Consider the following 18,636-nt stretch of genomic DNA (forward strand, 5'->3'; position numbering starts at 1 on the left):
GGAATAAGGAAAGTCTCATTGACTATGTTATTGCTGACATGATGTCTTCCCACTGGTTCAAGACATGATTATACAGAGGATTAGAAATAGGAAGTGATCATCATTTAGTGTTGAGTAGGATAAAATTGAACTTCCTACTGAAACTAACAAAGTTTTGAAATGAATGAGAGTTGAACAGCTATCAGATGTGAACTGTAGACTCAAATATACAAACATTTGAGATAATAAATAAAACAAATAAAAACTGAAAGAGTTTGAAATCAAGAACCAAACCTTGGAGATTCAGTGGCAAACCCTAAAGCAAACTTTGATTCAGCCAGAGAGGCATGTATGGAGGTAATCTTAAAGGATAGAAAAATCAGAACTCCATGGTGGACTTGGGAATTTAAAGAGACATTCAAGGAAAAGAAAGCAAATCGAAAGTTCCTGGTAAATAAGTCAGCTTGTGCTCTCAGAGAATATAGAGAAAATCATAAGAAAGCAAAGCATTATGTAAAATTAGCTAAAGAAAAGTCAATGGAAGACTTTTGTAAGAACATTGAAAATAAATATCAGGAAGGTGGTAAAATATTCTGAAGGCTATTGAAAAAGCTCAGAAATGAAGAAAAGAGTACTGTAAAAGGAATTAGAGATGATAAACGGGACATGAAAACTGAGGATAAAGATACTCTTGATGTATGGAGTAATTACTTGGAAAGACTGTTAATTGAAACAAACAGTAACAGCATGGTGGTAGAAAACACTCAACAGGAACGACATCTGGAATATATAATAAGTTTAGTTTAATTCTTTATCCAAGTGTGAGCAAACAAAGTTTGCGCCTGAAAGTATCTTCAGGACTGGGGCAGCAAGGTAGTACAACACTGGGAAACTCGTTGCAAAGGTGGAGAAAGATCTCATCACTCCCATAATGCAAAGCACATCTCCTTGTGGATATGTGTATGCTATGCATTAAGGCAAGGGCCACTACCCATACCGGTTTCGACCTTTATTGAGGTCTCGTCAGTGGGAGCCTGGCCCAGTAGTGGAGACACCAAGGCAGAAGCAATGAGAGGTCACCACAACATATAGGAGTTGCCAAAGGGTGTACAACCTTATTATTAAATATACAACCTTAAAAGTGTACAACCTTAATGCATAGCATTACACATATCTGCAAGGAGATGTGCTTTGCATTATGAGAGATACTGAGTTAGGAGTGATGAGTGCTTTCTCCACCTCTGCAACGAGTTGCCTGGTGCTGTACTACCTTACTTCAATCCTGAAGATACTTTCAGGTGCAAACTTTGTTTGCTCACACTTGGATAAACGATTGAACTAAACTTATTAGTTTAGTTCAATCGTGAATACGAAGTAATTTAATAATAACGTTGTACACTCTTTGGCAACTCTTATATGTTGTGATGACCTCTCATTGCTTTTGCCTTGGTGTCTCCACTACTGGGCCTGGCTCCCACTGACGAGACCTCGATAAAGGTCGAAACCGGTATGGGTAGTTGCCCTTGCCTTAATGCGTAGCATTACACATATCCGCAAGGAGATGTGCTTTGCATTATGGGAGATACTGAGTTAGGAGTGATGAGAGCTTTCTCCACCTTTGCAACGAGTTGCCCGGTGTTGTACTACCTTACCCCAGTCCTGAAGATACTTTCAGGCGCAAACTTTGTTTGCTCACACTTGAATAAAGGATTAAACTAAACTTATTATAGTCTAACCAAGTGTAAAATAAACTCTACATCTGGAATATATGCCTGTACTTCAAATAGAAAAAGCTATCACAAAAACTTGATATATGGGAAGGCAGCTGAAATAGATGATATTCTACTAGAAATGTTAAAATATGGAGGTATAAAAATTTTACAGTGGTGACACTGCCTAATTCAAAAGGCCTGGTCAGAGGGACGAATTTCAAATGATTGAAATAGAGTGCTCATAGTACCCATCTATTAAAAAAAAAAAAAAGGAATAAAGCTGAATGTGAGAATTACAGAGGAATTTCTCTCTGGGCATTCTTTTTAAGATTTATGGAAGTATTCTTGAGAATGGCTAAGAAAACTCATTTAGGAGAAAGTTGGAGAAAAAACAGAGGTTTTCATGATCAGATTTTCAGTTTAAGATAAATAGTTGAGAAATCATGAGAACATAACAAGCATCTGTATTTCAGTTTAGTAAATCTGGGTACAGTGTTTTTGGGCAGGATAGGAAGGCAAAACGCAGTGGTGGAGTACTGCTTATGATAATTGATGACATATGTCCTCTAAGAGTGGAGGCTTTGGAAGACAGTGACACTAATGGTTTTGAAAGCATATGCTGTGAGGTAGAAGTGGGCAAGACAGGATATTTAGTGGAGTGTTGCTACAAGCCAAGGAGTACGGGGGGTAGGGAGCAGGAGATGTTTAGGCAGTTGAGCTTGGCAAGTGCAAGAAGAATGATTGTTATGGGAGATTTTAACTACAGCAGTATAAGCTGGGAAGAGGAAAATGCATGTAGTAATAAGGGAATAGAATTTCTAGAATTCTTGAGGGACAAATGTCTTAGGTAACATGTAGTAGAGGGAACAAGAGGTTCAAGAGTTTTGGATTTGGTCATAGCATCGGAAGAGCTGATAATAAGTGAGATGACACCTCCCCCACCAGTTGGAGAAAGTGACCATGTGGTTTTGACATGGAAGATGAATAGACATGCAGGAGTAGCAAAGAAAAAGGAACATATGTGGAATTGTAAGGGGATTGATTATAATAATCTTAGATATCAACTTGGGGCAGTTCCATGGAGGGTGGAATTGGAAGGCCAGGATATCATTAGTGCTTGGGAAATGGTGAAGGAATATTTATTAGCAGCAATAGTAAGCTGTATTCCATGAGTGAAGAAGTAGACACAATTTGGTGTAAAGTGGATGACAAACAATATCAAACAAGAACTGCAGGCGGTGAAAAAGAAATTATGGAAAAGCTATAAGGAGGGGGTGGAGAGCAGATGCATGAAGAATATAAGACTCAGGCCAGGAGAGTGACTAGTATTGTGAGGAAGGCAAAACTGAAATATGAGAAGAGATTGGCACTAAGATCCAAAGAAAATACTAGGGTAATTTTTAGCTATGTGACCAGTAGGAGGAGAAATGATTGTGGAAGAATGACAATGTGGGATAAAAATGGGAATAGAGTGACCGATGCAGAGAACATAATGAAGTTGTTCAATAAACACTTTATTGGAGTACTTCATCCTAAAGAAGTAAGTTTTAATACTAGAGGAGCAGGGCAGGTTCGAGGTTTAGAGGTGCAAGAGGTGAGTGTGTTCCAAATACTGAGTACTCTGGATGTCAGTAAAGCTGTGGGACTGGATGGTATTTCCCCATGAGTTTTGAGAGAATGTGCTAAAGAACTGACAGCTCCGTTGACCTGGCTATGGGAAAGGTTCCCAAGGAATGGAAGGAAGGTAAGATAGTGCCATTGCATAAGGGTGATAGCAGACTGGAAGTGTCTAATTATAGGCCGGTTTGTGTTTCATCAGTAGTTGTTAAGGTCTTGGAAAATTTAGAGAAGGACTATATACAGTGTTGGGCAGATGAGGGTAATGTTATCTGTGAAAATCAACATGGATTTGTTAAGGGACTCTCTTGCTTAAGTAATATGATTGCCTTTTATAATAAAGTGACAAGAGCAGTTGATGAGGGAAAGGTATACGCTGCCATTTTGGATTTTGCAAAGGCATTTGACAGGGTGCCACATGATAAGCTGATATTTAAGTTACAACATATGGGTTTAGGTGTTGAGTTAGTCAAATGGATTGAGAATTGGCTGTCTGATAGGTATCAGAGAATTGTGGATGGTGGGGCAATATCAAGGAGGCAGAAGGTTGCAAGTGGGGTCCCACAGGGCTCAGTATTGAGACCTGTGTTGTTTAACCTTTATATCAACGACATTGTCACTGGACTGCAAATAGATATTTAATTGTTTGCAGGTGATGTGAAGCTGGGAAGGGTTATTAGTAATAGTACAGATGTGGTGGCCTTACAAGAGGATTTGAATAAACTAGACAGATGAGCAAATGAATGGGGGTGTCAATTTAATGCAGCAAAATGTAAAGTTTTGAAGTTTGGGATTCATCGATTGAAGGAGCTGTATTGGAGAGGGGAGACAAGAGATCTGGGATTGATGATCGATAGAAAACTGAAATTCAGACGGCATATTGCAAAGATGGTGAAGGTAACCGAGAGGATTGCTGCAATACTGAGAAGGATGCTGACCCGCAGAGATAGAAGAGTTATGATTCTGTTGTATAAGACCCTGATCAGACCACACTTAGACTATTGTTCTCAAATTTGTTCCCCAGGATTTGAAGGGAATAAATTAACTGTGGAAGTGGTGCAGAGGTAGATAGCAAAGATGGTTTTGTCACTGTACAATGTTAATTAGAGGATCAGCTGAGGGAATGTGGACTGCAGAGTTTGGTGGATAGAAGAAGGAGAGGTGATATGATCGAGACTTTTAACCTGTTGAGAGGCAGTTACAGGGTGGACACCGGGGGGGGGAGTTCTTTCACTTGGTGGAGCAGCAGGAAGGAGCGATGACAAGGAGCCATCCCCAGAAGGTACGAAAGGAAGCTGTGAGCAATAGGGTGAGGAGTGGTTTCTTTGCATGCAGGGTGGTGGATCTGTGGAATGCATTGCCTGATAAAGTGGTAACAGAAAGAACGATCAATGAATTGAAGGAGTGGTATGATAGATTTTGTGTTTCCTAGGAAGGACCTCTCACAACGAGTCTCTTGACTTCATGGACGCCTGAATAATAATAATAATCTCAAATCTTTATCTTATGCAGATGATGTCATGCTCCTAAATAAATACAGGACAAATCTGCAGGATTCCCTGACAAAAAAAAATAACTACTGCAATTAATTTTATATGAAAATCAGCATTAAAAAGACAATGGAAATAGGCAGAAACATTGAAAACATATTGAAATATTTACATGTTAATAGTTATCACTGTGGTTATTACGTGTGTTTTTTAGTGATGAATTCGCCACAGGTTTCATTATATAAAAGCGTCTTATTCCTTCACGGGGAACTGACAGCACAGAAGACTGACTTACTAGGTAAACTTCAATTAAAACAGGGTAAGCTACGTGTTAGAATCTGTTTTTTAAATAAGTGCAGACGCGATAAACTCATTCCAACTTTTGCAAAATTAAAAGAAGTCATCAAATCTCCAGGTGCCCATAAAATCTATCAGAAGGCAAGCCATTCTACTTAATCAGTTACGAGTTTCTAAGCATGAATTAGCAACAAATAATTTAAAAATTACGGAAAAATTACGGAAACAGACTTATCAAATATGTTAAATCAAGATCTGCTATAATTGATTGTAGATGTCTTAAAGAATTCGGGGATAAAAGCTTTTGATAAGAGCAATATTAATCTACATAATACCTTATCCTGCTCAATCGATCTTATAAGATCACTAACAAATTACTGAACTGAAAAATGGGTAGTCAGCTTATCTAACCGTCCACTAACAACAGACGAATTAAATGTTCTAGCAAGAGGTCATAAATTTGCGATTTCACCTAAACATTTCCCATATTTAGCTTTCGTGCATAACATAGAGAAAAAAACATCAGCCATCTTTCCAGTACTAAAGGCAACAGATTTCGTTTTGCGGTAGCAAAAATAACCTATGATGCCAAACCTTCGGACTTAAATATCCCACCATCAGAATTGAAAGCTCCTTAAAACGTAAGAAAAACTTAATCATTACTGTAGCTGACAAAGGAAATACCACTGTAGTTCTTGATACCGATTCATATGACCGAAAAATGAATTTATTACTCCGAGATCGTAATACCTACACCAAACTGGATTATGACCCTACAAAACATCAGCTCAGAAAATTAAATAAGTTACTTGATTAAACTTCCGCCTTAGATGAAGAAACAATTAAAAAACGCAGGGTACCATTCTAGACCTCCTAGAATTTATGGCCCACCCAAGCTTCACAAAATTAATGTTCCACTCAGATCCGTCATAGATTCTATTAGCAGTCCCACTTAAAAGTTATCAAGATTCTTATCTAACCTTCTCCGTCCTCACATAGACCATTCAGCCTCTTCAATCAAAAATTCCACAGAGTTTCACGCAAAAATAAAAGACATTCAACTGTTAAAAACTGACTTGTTAATTCTTTCTTTTAAGATTACACGGTGATCAGCATTCATATTTATAAATTTAGGGACACAAAAACACACGTGTTGAAAAGATTATTTTGTCCCTAAATTTATAAATATGACTTGTTAATTAGCTTCAACATTGTCTCCCTCTTCACGAACATTCCCTATAAAGAAACAGTAGAATTATTAACTCAAAAATTGCTGTCTGATATAGTTGAATTATACAAATTTGTTATTACATCCGGTTACTTCACCTGGAAAGGTAAAATTTACATCAAGAAGAAGGAACAGCAATGAGATCTCCTTTATCATCAAACTTAGCAAATCTGTTTCTGGAACACCTGGAAGAAAAAATTTTCACTTTTGAACCCAAACCAAAAATTTATTATTATTATTAATTCGGGCAACTCCAAGGAGTCGACAGACTCATCGAGGGAGGCCCTAACATCATGTCAAGAACAACTATTCAACATTCACACGGTATGTCGAATAGTTGTTCCATGAATGAGTGTGCCTTGAACTCATTCATGGTCATAGCACCCACAACAGACTCTGGCAGCTTATTCCACTCATTCACCGCTCTCCAAGTAAAAAAACCTAGCTCTAACACCCCTGCTAACCACATTCTTGCCCAGCTTCCATGTATGGCCCCTAGTCCTCCTACCACCAGTCCTATTCTCCAAAATATCTTCTGGATTAATCTTATAGAAACCCTTCAGTAATTTGAATGTCTCAATCATATCACTCCTTTTCTGCCTGCAACCAATTTTTGCAACCGACAAATCTTCAACCTGTTCTCATAAGGTTCATTCCACAGACCTGCTATCATCTTGGTCACTCATCTCTGGATCCTCTCCACCTCCTCCCCATCAAGAAGAAGCCAAGTGATTTGATGAGCTGATTTAGCCACTTTTTGCAATGTGCTCCCTAAACATCAACTCCCTATCCACCAACACTCCCAAATCCCTGTCCTCATCAATCCCCTGGATACGGTTTCACCAATGTGATATACTGCTGCTAATCTTTCACCCCAAAATGCATAACCTTTGCACATTAATTTGACATCCATTTTCCTTAGCCTAGTCCTCCAAACTATCCAAATCATCTTGCAAAATGTTGGCATCCTGTGCACTCACAATTGCTCTACCCAACTTTGCATCATCTGCAAACAAGTGAACACTTCCTCTCAGATCCTTTCCTGTCTCAATAATGAACAAATTGAAAAGTAGTGGTCCAAGAACAGAACCCTGCGGCACACCACTAGTCACAAGCCGTCTTTTGGACTCCACTCCTGAATAAACCACTCTCTGGTATCTCTCCATCAACCACCTTCCTATCCATCTCACCCTATATCCATCCCCATGTGGTAACCTGTCAAAGGCCTTTGCAAGGTCCAGTAGAATCAATGTAAACCCATTACCCTTATCCATTTCAGCCGTCACTGTGTTATAAAACGTGAGCATGTTACTGAGGCATGATCTACCCTTCACAAAACTATGTTGTCCCCCATACAGTATCCCATTTTCTTCTATCCAATCCTGTATTCTTCTCTTGACTAATTTCTCCAAGACCTTGACAACGATTCCTGATATGCTAATCGGTCAGTAATTTACAACAGCAGTCTTGGAACCTCCTTTATGCAGTGGAACTATTTTCCCCTCTTTCCACCCCCTCGGGACTGACCCGAGACCCTAATTAAACTAAATGGTCAAGGGTACTGACAATTCTTTAGCTGCGTCACGTACGACACGAGCTGGTATACCATCCAATCCCACAGATGTATTGACATTGAGGTTTTGCAATAGACTACTCACTTGCTCTTCATTCACCACAATTCCCGTATAATCTATTGGTTCATTCATTTCTGCAATGTGACCACCTGGATGATATATTCTTACAAAGTGCTCGCTCAGTAATTCAACTATATCAAGTGACTCGGTTACCTCCCTACCATCGGCCTTCTTTAAAATCATTCTGCCATATACATTGTTTCTTTTACTTGCAACATATCGAAAAACTGTTTGGGATTCTCTTTAGCCTGCATGGCCAATGTTCTTTAATAATCCTTTTTTGCTTTTCTTACCAAACTCGTTACCCTTCTGGCCTGCGCTTTTTATCATTCATGTGCCTGCCGGTCACCTTTCTCCTTAAATTCCCTCCATAGTTGTTTCTTTTTTTGTAGCTCAAGCTTGATGGTGTTATTCATCCATTTAACCCCTACTTGATTTATTATTCGGACTGTAGGTATACATTCGGCCATTGCTTCATGCAAACACTTCTTAACTGCTTCCCATGCACTACCAACTTCTAGCCCTTGCAGTTGTACATGCCATAGCACTGAACCAATCAAACTCCTAAGCTTGTCATACTTACCAGCTCGATAATTCCACATATACCCTGTCTTAATTGTAATTTCCACACCTTTAGCCACCTCCCAAGTCAAGGTCCTATGATCACTCTCACCAGTTGGTGGCAACGTGGTCATATTCGTTACAGCCAAATTCTCAGATGCATTTACTAGGTCAAGCAATCTCTGACCCGTAGTATTTTCCATTACATGCTGTCGCATAAAATCCAATTCCTTCCTCCCATGTGTCCTCTCCTCCTTCAAATCAATGTTACCATAGTTGAAATCTCCCATAATAATTACCCTCCTTCCACTCATTTCTTCTATTTGCTTATGCATACTATCTCCACCATCTATTCCATCACCTGGTCTATAGCAGCACCGAACTGTATATTTAGTTCTGCTAGTTTCAATCTCACACCAAATAGCCTCAAATGTGCTCTTTTCTCTATCCTGCAGTTCCATTTCTATTCTCCTTGGCTGTAGCTCATCAGCTATCATCACCATATCAGAAAACTATTTTCGATATGTTGATGATATCAAAAACCTCCTCCCCCCATTTTATTCTCAAAACTTGCATCGGCCGGGAATCGAACCCGGGCCGCCTGCATGGCAGGCGAGCATTCTACCACTGAACCACCGATGCTACAAATTTGGCTACGATATGTTGACGATGTCTTTGCAGTCTGGGATCATCCCGAACAGGAATTACAACTGTTTCTAGATAAAATAAACCTTCTTTACCCTCACATCAACTTTACACTAGAAAAAGAATTTTTCATTCAAAGAAAAGAAGACTGTTCCATTGCCACATCTGTCTATCGCAAGCCTACATTTTCAGGTCCTACATTCACAAATCTTCCGCTCATCATCCATCTCAGAAATTTGGCATCATTAAATCACTAGTTTCCAGAAAAAAAATTCTGCTCTTCTGAAGAATCTCTAAACCAAGAACTAGAAATAATCAAAAATACAGCCATACTAAATGGATATAATCTTAAAACAAACTCAAAAAATTATCAATCACTTCCCCGCACATCAGCCTAGACAAGAAGAAGTCCATAGGATTTCCATACTTTACATCAAAGGCATCTCCGAACATCTTTCAAAAATTATGAAGAAATACAATTTTGCCACTACTTACAAACCCATCAACTAAATCTATAACTTGTTACCTTCTAAGGACAAACTCTCACCTCTGATGTTACCTGGCATTTATGAGATCCCATGCTCCTGCAAATTGTCTCACTTTGGACTGACAAGTAGATCTGTTCAGAAACGCATTTCGGAACATCAAGACCACATTCGTCTTTTCAAACCACAGAAATCTGGTTTCTCTCAACATGAAGTTGAAAATCCAAACTATAGGATTCATTGGGAAAAGTCAAAACTCTTACATAAATCTTTATATAAACATGAATGTTTATATAAAGAAAGTGCTGAAGCCCTACTACACAAACCGCAACGACGTTGTTACTCTATGTTTTCCTAGTATTGTTTGAATTACCGTACTGATGATGTCCCAAGATACTTGGGATGAAATATTTACGTATTAAAAGTTATCACTGTGTTTAGTACGTGTTTTTTAGTGATAAAAAATCGAAAGCATAAACTGCATCCTGAATGGAGAACCTATAGAACAAAAAACATTTCAGCTATTGAGCACAATTTTTTAGTGAAGATGGCAAATTAAATTTGAAATAGACAGCAGAATTAGCAAAGTTGGTATTGAATAAATTTATATGGAATAAGAGAGATATTAGTCAAAACACAAAGCTAGCTATATACTAAGCAATGTTTGAACCAGTTTTAACTTATGGATCTGAGAGCTGGGTTAGAAATAAAACTTTTGATCAAAGACAAGATCACAGATACGAGAGTCCTGAGAAAGATTAGAGGACTGAACAGATAGCATCAATGACATTATCATATTAAAAATGAGGATATTAGGGAAAAACTTGACATTTTTAGCATTCAGGCATGTGTTAGCAGAGCTAATCTCAGGTGATATGGCCACTTAAACGACATGGGAGAGAGGAAAGATTAGCTAAACAAATGTTCTTTGCCAGGATTTTGCAAATAAAAGACCCAGAGGTAGGTGGATTGATACAGTAAAAAAATACCATAAAGACAGAAATATAAGATGTGATAATATTGGAATATTGATAGGAAGTTAGTAATAGTATAACTGTTCATATAGTGCTATCATAAGATCCTGTATAACCTCCCCCCCCCCCCCCCCCCCCCAATGAGGATATACTTCAGGAATTTGATGATGATAACCTTTGTATTAATACTTTTACATACTGGTTTGAGAAGTGTTCCACATTTCATTTACACATTATAGACATTTCATAGCGACGTGTATTAGATATAGTATAATATTTTAAATAACGGCGTTATGCATCTAAGAGAAACTAAATAGAATTTATTACCTTTATATATTTTGCTCAATAGATCATGAGCTGTATTCAGGAAGAAGGCAGAAGAATTGGCTACAACATTTAAATTATAAACACGGGAACAAGTCATACAGCATGCATATGCTATCATGTCTCAATCACAGCTGTACAAATAGAAGGAAATACTATTAGACTTCCAGAAAGTAGATATAGTTGTATAAAAAATAAAATAAAAATCAATTAATATGAATTGCTTTCCAAAACTTAGGGATAGGCATACAATCTGTTTGATTAAGATTAGGATGGTGGCATAGGGATTCACACGATTCAAGAAATAGACTATCAAATTTGAGCCTACTGTAGTATGACATCTCAGTTTGGTTCCATTGAACTAAGTGTCTGGTATTGATGGCACAAGAAGCATGACCTGAACTTTCATTCCAAAAATCTTATATAATCTTGATATTCTTGGATTCTAATCGTAGCAGAATAGCCAGTCTGTCCAAAGTAGCAAAGATGATAAGAATAGGATATTTGATAAACACCAGGGAATGATAGAGGTGATAATATATCTTTGATAGGTACCAAGTAAAACAACCAGCATTGATAGTAAATGTAAATAATTTAACAATGTCATCAGGAAAATCTACTTGTGAAGTTTCTTGAAGTGGTGTGTTTGTAAATAGAGAAACTACATCAAAAGAAACCATCATTTGTGACTCTTGAAGATATTTAATTTTTTTCTTTTAAATCAAGAGGTGGTTTTTCCAGTAAAGTTTCGTAGAGATCTTGAAAGATGTTTTGCCAAATAACAAGTAGATCCTATGAAATCAACTATTGGACATAACTGATAACCAGATTTATGCACTTTAGGAAAGCCATAAACATGTGGGGGATGATAAATCTGCAACTTTATGTAAGGAATATGTTTGATCTAATGATTTAATTTGTTTATTTGGCTTTGCATACGATCTCTGATTATACTATAAGAGAGCTTTCTTGCAGTAAAACATTAAGTTTGTGATTATAGACAGTGGTATCCATCAGAACCATTGCATTTCCATTGTCAGACTTTGTTATAACAATATTATTGTTTTGATCTAAAAATCAGATAATTTGCAATTCAGTAAAAAAATATTCAGAAGAGGAGGTTGCTTTATACAAAATGTGTGCAATATTGGACTAATTTTGTTAGCATCATCACTACATAATTTCCTAATGCCTTTTTCTACACCTATGATGTAGTCTAAATGAGGCAGTTGATAATTTACTACAAAATTTGGACCTTTTGACCATAAACTTAATTCATCACCGGCAAAAGAGGTTGATTAGTTAAATTTATGACTCTTTTGTCACAGACAGAGCTGGGTGCTTTTTTTTTTTTTTTTTTTTTTTTATAATATTCATCCCACATGTGAAAAGCAAAAGATCCTATACCAAACAGATGCCATGTCAGAGCCAGTGTACAAATACAGTAATCTGTTGATATTCTTCTTGAGTTATTGAAGATTGTAGTTCTTTTCAAATGCTTCATGAAGAAGACTGTTCCACAGAATTCAGGTGTAATGAAAGATGACTGGGAGTAGCAGGTTTGAGTGTGCAATTTGAATTGTAAAACGATGTTGAGCAGCTGTAGTATGAGTTTTCCTGTAGATCTAGCAGAAATATGAGACATAATGGATGCTAGTTCTGAACAATGGCTATGGAAATATCTGTAGAAGAGACACAATGGAGAAATTGATCTTCTGTGAAATAATGGCTGAAGTGAGTCTATTAGAAAGTTTCATTTATATATAAAACTTTCTTACAGTTTCACATATAAATGTAACTGTGAACAAACTTAACTTCCATGTCTTCTCTCCTCACCTTATATATAATGAAAACTCTCAACAGATGATATTTTCAAATTCAAAAGTTTATATACCTCTATCATATCTCCACTCTTTCTCCTGTTAACTAGAATCTGCAATCCACATACTTGCAATCTGTCCTCATAAACTAAATCCCATAATCTGAATATAATCTTTGTAACTTCTTTACATCCTCACCACACCTTCTTTATCCCCTTGGAACCAGGGAGACTAAATCTGCACACAATAATCCAGATATGGTCTTATCAAAGCCTTATAAAGAGGCAAAATGACTTCCTTACTCTTGCATGTCAAGGTTCGCTTCAACATTGCAATTATCCTCTGAATTGTATTTGCAACTTTTGCTATGTGACTTTTGAACTTCAAATTCCTATCCACCAATACGCCAAGATCCCTTGCCTCCTTGATTTATTTTAACATAAGGGGAGGGCGCTAGTGGGCCAAGCGGTACAGACGCGATTCGAAGAGCTCCTGATTCAGATGTTTTACTAGGAATAATTAAGTATATATGCGTAATTGTTTAAGTAAGAGCGGCTGTAAGCTTTGTATGCTACCGATATTATTAGTGTGGGGGTTTTTTCTTGCCTAAACTAAATACGAAATCGTTATTATTAGACCTAGTAACCTGCAGAGAAAAAAAAAAAAAATGGCGGCGGCATTGTCATTCCATGATTTTAATTTAGGTTTCAGTCGTTTCGTTAAGTGTGAGGTCTGTTATATGTATTCCTTCGATTACATAAATGATTTCTGGATGTTTAGTGCGGATGGAAGAAGGGTGTGTGTGCGAAGTGTGACCTGAACGAGGAATTGATGAATGCGAATATGAAATTGATGACAGAAAGTTCTAGTACCGATTGTGTCGCGAGTGCACGTTTGAAAGAGGATAGTGAGAAAGAGAGGCGAAAAAATGTTAAAAAATCAGGAAAAAAGAAAAAGAGCGATTTGACAACCGTAACGGATGTTAAAAGGGACGAAAGTGAGGCGGAAAGAAACGAATTTGAGAGAACGAATGAAAGTAGAAATAGCGTGATGCAGAAATTGCAAGTAAAAAAAATCGAAAGAATGAATGATAGCAAAAAAAGAATGTCTGATGGCGAAAGTTGGACGCATGTTGGAACGAAAATGTACGGAAACGAAGAAAGATAAATGAGAGTGAAAGTGAGAAGAATGATAGTGAAAGTTGGACGTATGTTGGACCGAAAGTACGGAAACAAAGAAGGATGAATGAGAGGGAAAGTGAGAAGAGGGGGTTGAGAGTTAGAAAGTTAGAAAGATTTAATGATATAGAGAATGTGTCACATGGTTCGGAAGGTGAACTGGATTGGATGAAGCAAGAAATGAAATGGATGCGGAATGAAATTAAGAGAATTCGGGTCAAAACTATTAAAATATATCATGATGGCATGAAAGAGTTAACAAAAGATGAGTGAGTGGCGTTGTATGGTGACTCCATTATTAAAGGTGTGCTAGAGGATAAAATACACAAGGTATGTTTTCCAGGCGGTAAAATGAGTAGAGTGATTGAGGCATTGAATATGAGGCGGGAGCGAGCAAAAGAGTTAATTGTATTAATTGGTACAAATGATTTGAGAGAGAACAAAGAGCATGTCAAAATGAATGTCAGGAGACTGCTTGGAAAGATAAAAGAGAATAGTGTGACAGGAAGGGTAGTCAGTGTGTTGACTAGGTATGATTGTGGTGAAATGAGGCGGAGAGCAAGGATTATGAATGATATTCTGGCTGAAATGTGTGAGGAGATGGGAGTACAGTTTGTTAATGTGTGGAATGAGTTTGAGGGACGAAGTAAGCTGTATGGGAGCGATGGACTTCATTTGAGTGGTTATTGTGTGAGTCACTTAGAGAGACTGCTGCTGGAAAGTAGAGAAGTGAATACAGAGAATGAATCAGATCGAGAGGTGAGTGATGTGGAAGAGCAGGAGAGTAAGACAGGAGAGATTGAAGAAGTGGAAATGAATGGGGAAGTGAGTGGTATGAGTATAGAAAATGAGAGAATGGGGTGTGCAAGAGGAGCAGGGAAACGGGGAGGCTCAGGGTGGACAGGGGTACACAGCGTGAGAAGGGTGATGCTCCAAGAGGAGGTGAGAGCATGTGTAGGCAGGAAAGTAATGGGATGATCAGGGTTCAAGAGGAAACAGATGGAATTGCAAAGGGTTCTAAAATGAAGAAGCAGAAAGGGAAACGGCCCCAGTCCAGCATGGAGAGATCACATCGAGTGAGTGGTATCAGTGGAACTAGCTGTAGATCCAGAAATGAGTTGTTGTGTTTGTATACCAATGCTAGAAGTATAAGAAACAAGGCGGATGAAATGGTTGCACTAATTGCGTCTGTGCACCCAGAGATTGTCGGAATAAGTGAGAAATGGTTAGATGAGGATGACATCCTGACAGGAATAGAGATGGAAAGGTATGATGTGTTTCGGGAGGATAGAAGGGGTAAAAAGGGAGGAGGAGTGCTGTTGATGATAGAGAAAGAGTTATGTCCATACAAGGTAGAGATGCAAGAGGGAAATTGGGCCAGTGGTTTTGAGGCAGTATGGTGTGAGATAGAGGTGAATAGAATCAAATACTTGGTGGGATGTTGTTATAGACCTGGTAATGTGGATGGTGGTGATAGTGAAATGTATAGTCAAATAAGCCAAGCAAATAAGAAAAGGGTGATCATTATGGGTGATTTTAATTATGGCAATATAGACTGGAATGAAGAGATAGCAACTGGAAGTAAAGAAAATGAGTTTCTTGAGTTTTTGAGGGATAACTACCTCAGACAGTATGTAACAGAGGGCACACGAGGATTAATGGTCTTGGATTTGGTCATCTCATCGGAGGATGTTATTATCGATGAGGTGTCAAATCATCCACCAGTTGGTGAAAGTGACCATGAGGTGATTACCTGGGTTGTTGCCAGCAGTGCAAGGACCCCTGTGAAAAAAGGGTATATGTGGAACTACAAGGGGGGGGGGGGTGATTATGAAGAGCTCAGGAGACAGCTTGCAGGTGTAGCATGGAATGAGGAATTAGCTGGAAAAGAGATCAATGCAGCTTGGGGGATTTTCATAAACTGCTTAGTAGATGCAATGTCGAAATGTATACCATGGGTGAGAAGGTTAAATAAGGTAGGTATGAGATGGATGAATAAAGAGATTAAGCATGCAATACAGAGAAAAAGGGCATTGTGGAGGCAGCATAAGAGAAGTGGAAGTAACCAATTTCATGAGGTCTACAAAGACCAGGCAAGGAGGGTGACTTGGTTGGTGAGAGTAGCTAAAGAGAGGTATGAACAGCAGTTAGCTAATGAAGCCAAAAATAATCCTAGGGAGTTCTTTCGATATGTAGCCAGCAAAAGAAAGAATGATTATGGAAGGATGACATTGATTGGAGGAAATAGTATAAAGACAGCTGTTGCAGAATGTGTGGTGGAGATACTTAATGAGCAGTTCATAAAGATCTTTCAATCTTGTGAATGTGACTTCATGGAGAGATTAAGAGCAGTTGATGATGGGGAGGAGAGACTGACTGTAAGTGAGCAAGAGGTGTTTGGGGAGTTGAGTAAACTAGATCTAAATAAGGCTGTGGGACTTGATAATATATCACCACGTATTCTGAAGGAATGTGCCAGAGAGTTGACACCTGCCTTGACATATTTTTTTAATACGAGTCTTGCACTTGGTCAAGTCCCTAAAGAGTGGAAGGAGGGCAAGATTGTGCCACTTCATAAAGGAGGTGATCGAACTCAAGCATCAAACTATAGGCCTATCTGTGTGTCAGGTGTTGTGGTTAAGTTGTTGGAGAAGCTTGTGAAAACTAGGATCCAGAGTTGGGTTGACAACAATGGTATAATCTTTGATGGACAGCGTGGATTTGCTAAAGGGAGGTCATGTTTTAGTAATCTACTTATTACAATAAAGTGACTGCTTCCTTGGACAGAGGAGAAGGATACACAGTAATATACTTGGATTTCGCAAAAGCTTTTGATAGAGTACTTCATGATAAGTTGACAGTCAAACTAGAGCAGATGGGTTGGATATTAGATTAGTGCATTGGATTGGAGACTGGCTATCTGATAGGTATCAACAAGTTGTGTATGGGGGTGCAATATCCAGGAAAAGGAAGGTCACTAGTGGAGTGCCTCAGGGGTCTGTTTTAGGGCCATTACTATTTAACTTGTATATTAATGATATTGGCGAAGATTTGGATGGAGATATTCAGTTGTTTGCAGATGATGCAAAGTTGGGATGAACCATAAATAGTAGTGAAGATGTTGTGGCCTTGCAAGAAGACTTGAATAAATTGAGTGATTGGGCAAGCAAATGGGGATGCGAGTTCAATGTTGCAAAATGTAAGGTTTTAAAATTTGGAAAACAAAGATGGGATGCAGAATTTATGCTTGGTGAGAATATATTGTTGGAAGTAGAGGAAATAAGAGATCTGGGGGTGATAGTGGATAAGGAGCTAAAATTTAGGGGACACATTGCCAAAATTGTGAAGACAACACAAAGACTTCTGGGAATGATGCGGAGGACACTGACATGTAGAAGTAGGGAGATTCTTGTTCCATTGTATAAGGCTTTGATTAGGCCACACATGGACTATTGTGCCCAGATTTGGTCACCTGGTTTTCAGAAGGATGAAAAGATGTTGGAAAGGGTCCAAAGGCGACTGACTAAGGTAGTTTCTGACCTCTGGAATGTCGAGTATGAGGAAAGATTGAAAAGCTGTAATTTGCAGAGTCTAGTGGAGAGAAGGAAGAGGGGAGATATGATAGAGATCTACAAGTTGGTAAGGGGTTGTTATAGGATGAATGGTGGAGAAGCTCTACAGAGAATAGTGGGAGATCAGGGGAGAACCAGAGGTCATCCCTGGAAACTGTATAAATATGGTGTGAGTAGGGGAGTGAGAGGCAGATTTTTTTCGTGCAGAGTTGTGAGTGATTGGAATGCCTTGCCTGAGAGTGTGGTGTCTGCAAGGAGTTTGAATGTGTTTAAGACACGGTATGATGAGATGTGTGTGAGATAAAAGGACCTCCTAGATGAGTCTTTGAACTCCATGAGGTCTTGTTTATTAATAATAAGAATAACCCCACTAATATAATATGCCTCTGGAACTCTAATCACACCAAATTACATAACTTTACACTTACTAGCATTAAACTGATAGGTTTCGTTTACCCAAATTTCCAACCTATTGAAATAATTTTTTAAGTGCTGTATATCAGTAGGGGGTGCTTAAGGGTCAGAGCTGTATAACTGAGAGGAGACCTCCACATAGCCTTTAAAGGAATGCGGAGAACCGACCAGGGCTTCTGACCTAATGTCCAATCCTCACCTTCTCGTGGTGCACCCTGTTGGGTATCTACTTTGATACTGAACGAACGAGGATGGGCTGGCAATTTGGGATTTAGCCGACCAAATTGTATTCTTATTGGTTAAACCAAAATAAAAAATGATGGTACAACATGACAAAATTTCATGCCGGCTGGGGCGTCGCCCGGTTAAACAAAGCCCCCGTTGTTTTCGCCAGGGAACCAGGGCGAACAGCGAAAAGTCAGCTACTGGAACAAATCTGAAAACAAACCCCAACTCAACATCACCAGAGTTAAAGATCGGTACTATCAACGTAAGAAGCCTGAATGGCAAAGAAATGGAGCTAGCTGAGGAATTAGATAAGTTTCAGATCGACATAATAGGGGTGACTGAAACAAAAAAGACCAAAACTGGTGAAATCTTTCTGAGCAATAAATACAAAATGTTATATTCAGGCAATGACAATCAAGGAAAAGAAGGAGTAGCCATAGTATTCAACACAAAATACGAGGCTAATCTTCTTGAATGG

The 18,636-nt window shown here is 38.5% G+C and overlaps 1 protein-coding gene and 1 non-coding gene across 5 annotated transcripts in view; one reads left to right on the forward strand and one right to left on the reverse strand.

The window, feature by feature from the left end:
- Positions 1-18,636, forward strand: part of LOC150096465 (ankyrin repeat domain-containing protein 49-like) — a 192,390-nt gene that overhangs the window by 135,485 nt on the left and 38,269 nt on the right. The window lies entirely within an intron of this gene.
- On the reverse strand, positions 9,090-9,160 carry TRNAG-GCC (transfer RNA glycine (anticodon GCC)). Its single transcript has one exon. It is a non-coding gene; the product is annotated as a tRNA-Gly (tRNA).

This window comes from Typopeltis vanoorti, chromosome 18 (assembly GCF_054136105.1).
Source record: "Typopeltis vanoorti isolate ZY-2024b chromosome 18, IOZ_Tvanoo_1.0, whole genome shotgun sequence".
NCBI classification, from domain to species: domain Eukaryota; kingdom Metazoa; phylum Arthropoda; class Arachnida; order Uropygi; family Thelyphonidae; genus Typopeltis; species Typopeltis vanoorti.